The sequence below is a fragment of the Salmo trutta genome, chromosome 36, assembly GCF_901001165.1.
Source record: "Salmo trutta chromosome 36, fSalTru1.1, whole genome shotgun sequence".
NCBI lineage: Eukaryota > Metazoa > Chordata > Actinopteri > Salmoniformes > Salmonidae > Salmo > Salmo trutta.
In genome coordinates this window covers 39,919,561-39,928,285 of record NC_042992.1, presented here as the reverse complement: position 1 = coordinate 39,928,285, position 8,725 = coordinate 39,919,561, and the positions used below count along the sequence as shown (strand labels likewise).

At 42.0% G+C, this 8,725-nt stretch overlaps 1 long non-coding RNA gene across 1 annotated transcript; it reads right to left on the bottom strand.

Moving 5' to 3' along the window:
- Window positions 1-511: 511 nt before the first annotated feature.
- LOC115176261 (uncharacterized) lies at window positions 512-2,545 on the bottom strand. Its single transcript, XR_003872203.1, has 4 exons — window positions 2,084-2,545; window positions 1,751-1,923; window positions 1,205-1,265; window positions 512-1,095 (listed from the first exon to the last, which is right to left on the bottom strand). It is a non-coding gene; the product is annotated as an uncharacterized LOC115176261 (long non-coding RNA).
- Between the last annotated feature and the right edge of the window lie 6,180 nt (window positions 2,546-8,725).

Sequence of the window (8,725 nt, the reverse complement as noted above, 5' to 3'; positions counted from 1 at the left end):
GGCGGAGCTTTGGTGGCGTGCCCGAGCGCTGAGAGAGCACAGCTCCAATCCCAGCCTCGGACGCGTCCACCTCCACTATGAATGCCAAAGAGGGATCCGGATGGGCCAGCACGGGAGCCGAGGTAAACACAGCTCTTAGTTGCCCAAAAGCCCTGTCCGCCTCAACCGACCACTGCAGACGTACAGGACCCCCCTTCAGCAGTGAGGTAATGGGAGCAGCTAAGAGACTGAATCAGTAGATCACTTATTCTGGTATTGCCCCTACGTAGCTTGTTTCTGGTCACAGGTTCAGGAATGGTTAAAAAAAAAATCACAACATGCACTTAAAATTAACCTTACAAATAGCAGTGTTGGGTGATCTGGAAAGCCATAGCCAGTCAACAAATCATCTAAAATTATTTGAAGGAAAGAAGTTAAGATGCATTAAATACACACCAAAATATGTTACAGATACTACAAAAATGTTCCATCACTCAGACAGTTAGTGAATACACAGCATCCAGCACAGCAAACAATCAATAAATCAAATATATATTGACAAAAGCCCTTTTTACATCAAATTAATAACCACAGTGGTTATAGAGGGTGCAACAGTTCAACACCTCATGAGCAAATGTCAGTTGGCTTTTCATAGCTGAGCAATAATAGGTTGAGAGAGTGTCGAAACAGCAGAACCAGGACAGGGAAGCACGTCCATTGAAACGGGTAAAAAACATCTTTGAAAAAACAATTCCACTCCAATTCCCTTTATGGATGGGTGTATCTTTGAATTCGCTGTTGAATGGCCTGCTCCTTCTCCATTTTCAGAACACCATCCTGCTCCCCCAAAGTGATCGATAGTATATTTTGGCTCGCACTGTGATGAGTGTGATTCTGAGCTCTCAGCGAGTTATGGTCTTCACTGATCTCACTCTCCATCAGCTCCATCTGTGGCAAATAGGGGCAGGACTCGATTGTATACTGATGGTCGTGAGCGCAATCTAGCTGGGCCCTGAGCTTTTTAGTGATGGTCCTGGTGGACCTCTTCTCCACCGCAGCACAGGAACACACTGCCACCCAGGGGTCAGTTTGGCATGCTGTACTAACCGTTCTTTCCTGTTGGTAGAAAACAATTAATGCATCTATTAGGCTATAGTTATATTCAAATCACTGCATATACTTGAAATAAACAATAGCCTTAGAAATAACATGGATTTGCATGTACCCCCTGCCTCCTGCACAGTCTCCTCCAGGATGAAAACATTTTCAGGGATGAAGATGTCATCCTGAAAACAAGCAAACGTTTTGTTAAGACAACTGAACCCACATATATAAGTTTGCATTAACAAGCTACCTGTTGTATGCTTTATCAACACACACACACACACACACACACACACACACAGCAAATACAGGGACATGTCTTTATCAGCAAACATTAGCTATGTCAACTTCAGTCTAGCTAAATGAGGTGGAGCTAACAAAACATTACAAAAACAAATCTGTCAACAAAATGTATTACAGTACTGAGTACTATCTGAGGTGGGAGCTAGCTACTGTAACTAACGTTACCTAATAACAGGGGTACACGGATAAACTGTGTTGCAATTTTAGTTACAATTGAGTTGCTTGCTAACCTTATTTGCTGGGGGGGTGTTACACAAAACACTTCAGACGCAATTAGCTAGTTACCTTCAACTAGAGTTGCAACAAAGTTGTCCAGTGTCTAACGCTAGCCTAGTCAACAACAGTCATGACCGGTTAACGTTACCTCTGGAGCTCCATTGCATTGACTCGCGTGGCCTCCTTCGTTCAGTCGCTTTTGATGATGGTCGGTCGGAAACCCGTACACCATAACCCTCGAAATGTCCTTCATCGCGATGTCTGCCTCTGCGAAATGCTGTCTGCTGATCTGCAACCTACTTCTCCATCTATAAACCGACACTATGAGATATCCTGCGTTTACTATTATATTATACAAAATGTTCAGGGTAAGCTGTTAATATCCATACAATTACTGCGCTATAATACAATTTATCACCACGCTGTAGGTTATTACTGTGGCCAGGAAAAGCGGAGTATAGTAAAACTGCTGCCAACTTACCACAAAGCCACAGGTGTCCCTTCTCTGCTTATCCCAAATAAACGCTGGCTCAGCGAAATGCAGAAGCTATTTAATACGAACGATTCAACAATTCCCTTTGGCGTTCATTTACTGACACCGACCAACGGCAAGAACAAATAGACGGTAGCATAAGCAAATAATAAGTAGGCTAGTGCGCCAGTATTTGTGCGTTAGAGATGTCGACGATGAGTATGCCATGTATCGTCGACATCTCTAACGCACAGATACTGGGGCAAATAAGTAGCTGTTCAACATTATACAGGCTACCTGCTATAAAAGAGGATGTTCCAGGCGAGATATCAGAAGTGCCGTATCAAGTCTCCTTCGATTGTAGTAGCCTAGAATAAAACACTGATGGAGAAGACCGGCTATGTGCACACTTCCCACAAAATGAGGTGGAAACTGAGCTGCACTTCCTAACCTCCTGCCAAATGTATGACCATATTAGAGACACATACTTCCCTCAGATTACACAGACCCACAAAGAATTCGAAAACAAACCCGATTTTGATAAACTCCCATATCTATTGGGTGAAATACCACAGTGTACCATCACCGCAGCAAGATGTGTGACCTGTTGCCACAAGAAAAGGTCAACCAGTGTAGAACAAACACCATCGTAAATACAACCCATATTTATGCTTATTTATTTCCCTTTTGTACATTAACCATTTGTACATCGTTACAACACTGTATATATACACATAAGACATTTGTAATGTCTTTATTCTTTTGAAACTTCTGTATGTTAAATGTTTAGTGTTAATTTTTATTGTTTATTTCACTTTTGTATATTATCTACCTCACTTGCTTTGGCAATGTTAACATATGTTTCCCATGCCAATAAAGACCAACGTTAACATATGTTTCCCATGCCAATAAAGGCCCTTGAATTGAATTGTTTCACAATACACTGTAGACATAAACAAATCCCCACTACTGCTCCTAGAGCAACCTGTTGCCAGCAGGCACGTCAGATAACTATCGTCCCGCTCTCGAAACAAGCCAATTGGCGCAGGATACCGGGGAAGGCGGCACCTATTGAATGTACGGTCTTCTCGATATTGGCGGGACAGTGCTGCCAATCAATGGTCTAGCGATTACGATTATTTAAACGACTATTTGCGCTTCATAGCTCTGTTTGCTATAGCCTACGTGAGTACATTAACCCAGTTTATTTTCAATAGAATTTAGGGCTATTCTCAAAATAATAAAATGATAAATTATCATGGATTGATCACAATGAATATTGTAATTAAATGTCACAGTTGACTACCACAGGAGAAATCTGGCAGCCTAACATATATGTTTACACTACACAATTATATAAGGTTGCAGTACCACTGTGTGACTATATAAGATTGACCATGTTGTTTGATGAATGGTTTGAGGGGATTTGTGAATGAATGCAACCAAGGATCCATTCGGTTTTTGGTCATGTATGGTAATATAGTGGTTGGAGTGCAGTTTCTCCTGGCCCATAGGCAGACTACTTGCATGCCACGGTAATAACTCATTTTAATTTGTATCTTTAACAAGATACATTTTCTTCATAGCTCATCTACGACCAAAAACAAGTTATGTTGGATTGTTACAGCGTATCAGTGGAAATCTTGATGAGGACCCCAACAGTACATTTCTACAGAGCAGAACAAAATTCTGTTTCTCAGACATCAACAATGCATTTAGATGGATATAATCCCCATGACAGACACTGAAAGATAGAAATAGCATAATGGTTATCAATGCTCATGTGAGGGTAGGTCAGTACCGTTCGGGGTTTGGGTCAAAATCATTTCAATTCACTCAAATCAGTCTTGGAAATCCCAGACCTAGGGCAACAGCACTATACACAGTGTACAAAACATTAAGAATACCTTCCTAATATTGAGTTGCACCGCACCCCTCCTCCCTTTTGCCCTCAGAACCTGAATTTGTAAGGGCATGGACTCTACAAGGTGTCAAAAGCATTCCACGTGGATGCTGGGCCATGTTGACTCCATTGCTTCCTACAGTTGTGTCAAGTTCGCTGGATGTCCTTAGAGTGGTGGACCATTCTTGATACACACAAGTAACTGTTGTGTGAAAAGCCCAGCAGCGTTGCAGTTCTTGACACAAACCGAAGCAACTGGCACCTACTACCATACCCCGTTTAAAGGCATTTAAATATTTTGTCTTGCCCATTTGCCCTCTGAATGGCACACATACACAATCCATCGCTCAATTGTCTCAAGGCTGAAAAATCCTTCTTTAACCGGTCTCCTCCCCTTCATCTACACTGATTGAAGTGGATTTAACAAGTGACATCAATAAGGGATCATAGCTTTCACCTGGTCAGTCTATGTCATGGAAAAAGCGAGTGTTCATAATGTTTTGTACACTCAGTGTGTGTCTGAATGTTAATGTGGGAGGCAACCTGTCTGCATAGGGCAGGGTTCCCCAACTGGCGGCACGCGGGATGAATTTGGCCCATGGGGGATATTATTTGGCCACCCAAGTACTCTGATCAAAATTATTTTTAGTTGTTGGACATAAGACTGTTAAAACACCAGCAAATCAGCTTCAAATACATTTCCAAAGTATTCCCACACATGGGGATATGTGATTGTATACAAATGTAAGCAAGGTTTGAAATGGTTATGTTTTAGTAAAATATATCCGTTTCGGCTTCTTGCGGTCAATTTGCAGTCTACAAATTATTTGTAATTATGTTCCAGGGCCCTGACCATCCTCTCAAAAAAATGGATAAATCGGACCACGGCTGAATCAAGTTGATGACCCCTGGCCTAGGGAGACTACTCAATTCAGGAAATAAACAAATTCCCAGTGGTGGAAAAAGAAACCAATTGTCATACTTGAGTAAAAGTAAAAATACCTTAATAGAAAATTACTCAAGTAAAAGTTAAAGTCACCCAGTAAAATCGTACTTATTTGTATTTGGTTTTCAATATACTTATGTATCAAAAGTAAATGTAATTGATAAAATATACTTAAGTATAAAAAGTATTCATTTCAAATTACTTTTCCTTTTTTAAATTATTTTTACGGATAGCCAGGGTCACGCTCCAACACTTAGACAACATTTACAAATAAAGCATGTGTTTAGTGAGTCCGCCAGATCAGAGGCAGTAGGGATGACCAGGCATGTTGTTTTGATAAGCGTGTGAATTAGACCAATTTCCTGTCCTGCTAAGCATTCAAAATGTAACGAGCACTTTTGGGTGTCAGGGAAAATATAAGGAGTAAAAAGTACATACTTTTGTTTAGGAATGTAGTGAAGTAAATGTAGTCAAAAATATAAATAGTAAAGTACAGATACTCCAAAAAAAACGACTTAAGTACTACTTTCAAGTATTTTTACTTAAGTACTTTACACCACTGCAAACTTTGCCTCAGAATTTTTTTGGGAAAAAGTGAATTTCAGTTTACTTCCTGAATTGAATGAATGGAAAAGGAAATAAAATAACATTTTATTGGTCACATACACATGGTTAGCAGATGTTATTGTCAGTGTAGCGAAATGCTTGTGCTTCTAGTTCCAACAGTGCAGCAATATCTAACAATTCCACAACTACCTAATACACACAAATCTAAGTAAAGGAATGGAATAAAAATATACAGTTGAAGTCAGAAGTTTAAATATATTTGGCTAAGGTATGTAATCTCAGTTTCACAATTCCTGACATTTAATCCTAGTAAAAATTCCCTGTTTTAGGTCAGTTAGAATCACCACTTTACTTTAAGAATAATAGTTGCGAGAATAATTTATTTCAGCTTTTATTTCTTTCATCACATTCCCAGTGGGTCAGAAGTTTACATACACTCAATAAGTATTTGGTAGCATTGCCTTTAAATTGTTTCACTTGGGTCAAACATTTCAGGTAGCCTTCCACAAGCTTCCCACAATAAGTTGGGTGAATTTTGGCCCACTCCTCCTGACAGAGCTGGTGTAAACTGAGTCAGGTTTGTAGGCTTCCTTGCTCGCACATGCTTTTTCATTTCTGCCCACAAAATTTCTATATGATTGAGGTCAGGGCTTTGTGATGGCCACTCCAATACCTTGACTTTGTTGTCCTTAAGCCATTTTGCCACAACTTTGGAAGTATGCTTGGGGTCATTGTCCAGTTGGAAGACCAATTTGCGACCAAGCTTTAACTTCCTGACTGATGTCTTGAGATGTTGCTTCAATATATCCACATAATATCCACATAATTATCCTGCCTCATGATGCCATCTATTTTGTGAAGTGCACCAGTCCCTCGTGCAGAAAAGCACCCCCACAACATGATGCTGCCACCTCTGTGCTTCACGGTTGGGATGGTGTTCTTCAGCTTGCAAGCATCCCCCTTTGTCCTCCAAACATAACGATGGTCATTATGGCCAAACAGTTCTATTTTTGTTTCATCAGACCAGAGGACATTTCTCCAAAAAGTACGATCTTTGTCCCCATGTGCAGTTGCAAACCGTAGTTTGGCTATTTTATGTCGGTTTTGGAGCAGTGGCTTCTTCCTTGTCGAGTGGCCTTTCAGGTTATGTCGATATAGGACTCATGTTACTGTGGATATAGATACGTTTGTACCGGTTTCCTCCAGCATCTTCACAAGGTTCTTTGCTGTTGTTCTGGGATTGATTTGCACTTTTTGCACCAAAGTACGTTCATCTCTAGGAGACAATGCGTCTTCTTCCTGAGCGGTATGATGGCTGCGTGGTCCCATGGTGTTTATACTTGCGTACTATTGTTTGTACAGATGAATGTGGTACCTTCAGGCGTTTGGAAATTGCTCCCAAGGATGAACCAGACTTGTGGAGGTCTAACATTTTTTTTCTTCTGAGGTCTTGGCTGATTTCTTTTTATTTTCCCATGATGTCAAGCAAAGAGGCACTGAGTTTGAAGGTAGGCTTTGAAATACATCCACAGGTACACCTCTAATTGACTCAAATGATGCCAATTAGCCTATCAGAAGCTTCTAAAGCCATGACATAATTTTCTGGAATTTTGAAGTTGAAGTGGGTCTAGGGTGACAGGTAAGGTGGAGGTGATATGATCCTTGACTAGTCTCTCGAAGCACTTCCTGATGACGGAAGTGAGTGCTACGGGGCAATAGTCATTTAGTTCAGTTACCTTTGCCTTCTTGGGTACAGGAACAATGGTGGCCATATTGAAGCATGTGGGGACAGCAGACTGGGATAGGGAGAGATTGAATATGTCCGTAAACACACCAGCCAGCTGGTCTGTGCATGCTCTGAGGATGCGGCTAGGGATGCCGTCTGGGCCAGCAGCCTGGCGAGGGTTAACATGTTTAAATGTCTTACGTCAGCCACGGAGGAGAGACCACAGTCCTTGGTCGTGGGCCGCGTTGGTGGCACGATTATCCTCAAAGCGGGCAGAGGTGTTTAGTTTGTCTGGAGGCAAGACTCCGGTGTCCGTGATGCGGCTGGTTTTCCTTTTGTAGTCCGTGATGGTCTGTAGACCCTACCACATACCTCTCGTGTCTGAGGCGTTGTATTGCGACTCCACTGTCTCTATACTGACATTTCGCTTGTTTGATTGCCATACAGAGGGAATAACTGCAGTTTGTATTAGGCCATTTCCCAGTCACCTCTCCATGGTTAAATGCGGTGGTTCACGCTTTCAGTTCTGCGTGAATGCCGCCATTTATCCACGGTTTCTTGTTAGGGTAGGTTAATAGTCACAGTAGGTACATCTCCTATACACTTCCTTATAAACTCACTCACCAAATCAGCGTAGACGTCTATATTATTCTGAAGCTACCCGGAACATGTCCCAGTCCGCGTGATAAAAACAATCTTGAAGCGTGGATTCTGATTAGACAGACCAGCGTTGAATAGTCCTTGTTACGGGTACATCCTGTTTGAGTTTCTGCCTATAGGAAGGGAGGAGCAAAATGGAGTCGTGGTCAGATTTGCCGAAAGGAGGGCGGGGGAGGGCCTTGCATGCATTGCGGAATTTAGAGTAGCGGTCATCGTGTTTTTCTAGTGCGAGTGCTACAGTCATTATGCTGATAAAATTTACATAGCCCTGTTCTCAAATTTGCTTTGTTAATATCCCCAGCTACAATAAATGCAGCCTCCGGATATATGGTTTCCAGTTTGCATAAAGTCCATTGAGGGGCATCGTGGTAGGGGGATATACACGACTGTGACAATAACCGAGGAGAATTCCCTTGGGAGATTATATGGTCGGCTTTTGATTGTGAGGAACTCTAGGTCAGGTGAACAAAAGGACTCAAGTTCCTGTATGTTGTTACAATTACATTGAGTCGTTAATCATGAAACATACACCCCCTTCTTCTTCTTCTCGGAGAGATGTTTATACCTGTCGGCGCGACGTACAAAGAATCCAGGTGGCTGTACCGACTCCGACAGCATATCCCGAGTGAGCCATGTTTCCGTGAGTTTGTTACAATCCCTGATGTCTCTGGAAGGCAACCCTTGCCCTAATCTCGTCTACCTTGTTATCTAGACTGGACATTAGCAAGTAATATACTCGGAAGCGGTGGGTGGTGTGCGCTCCTCTGAAGTCTGACCAGAAGACCGCTCCGTCTTCCTCTTCTCCGGTGGCAGGTAGCCAAGTGGTTAGAGCATTGGACTAGTAACCGA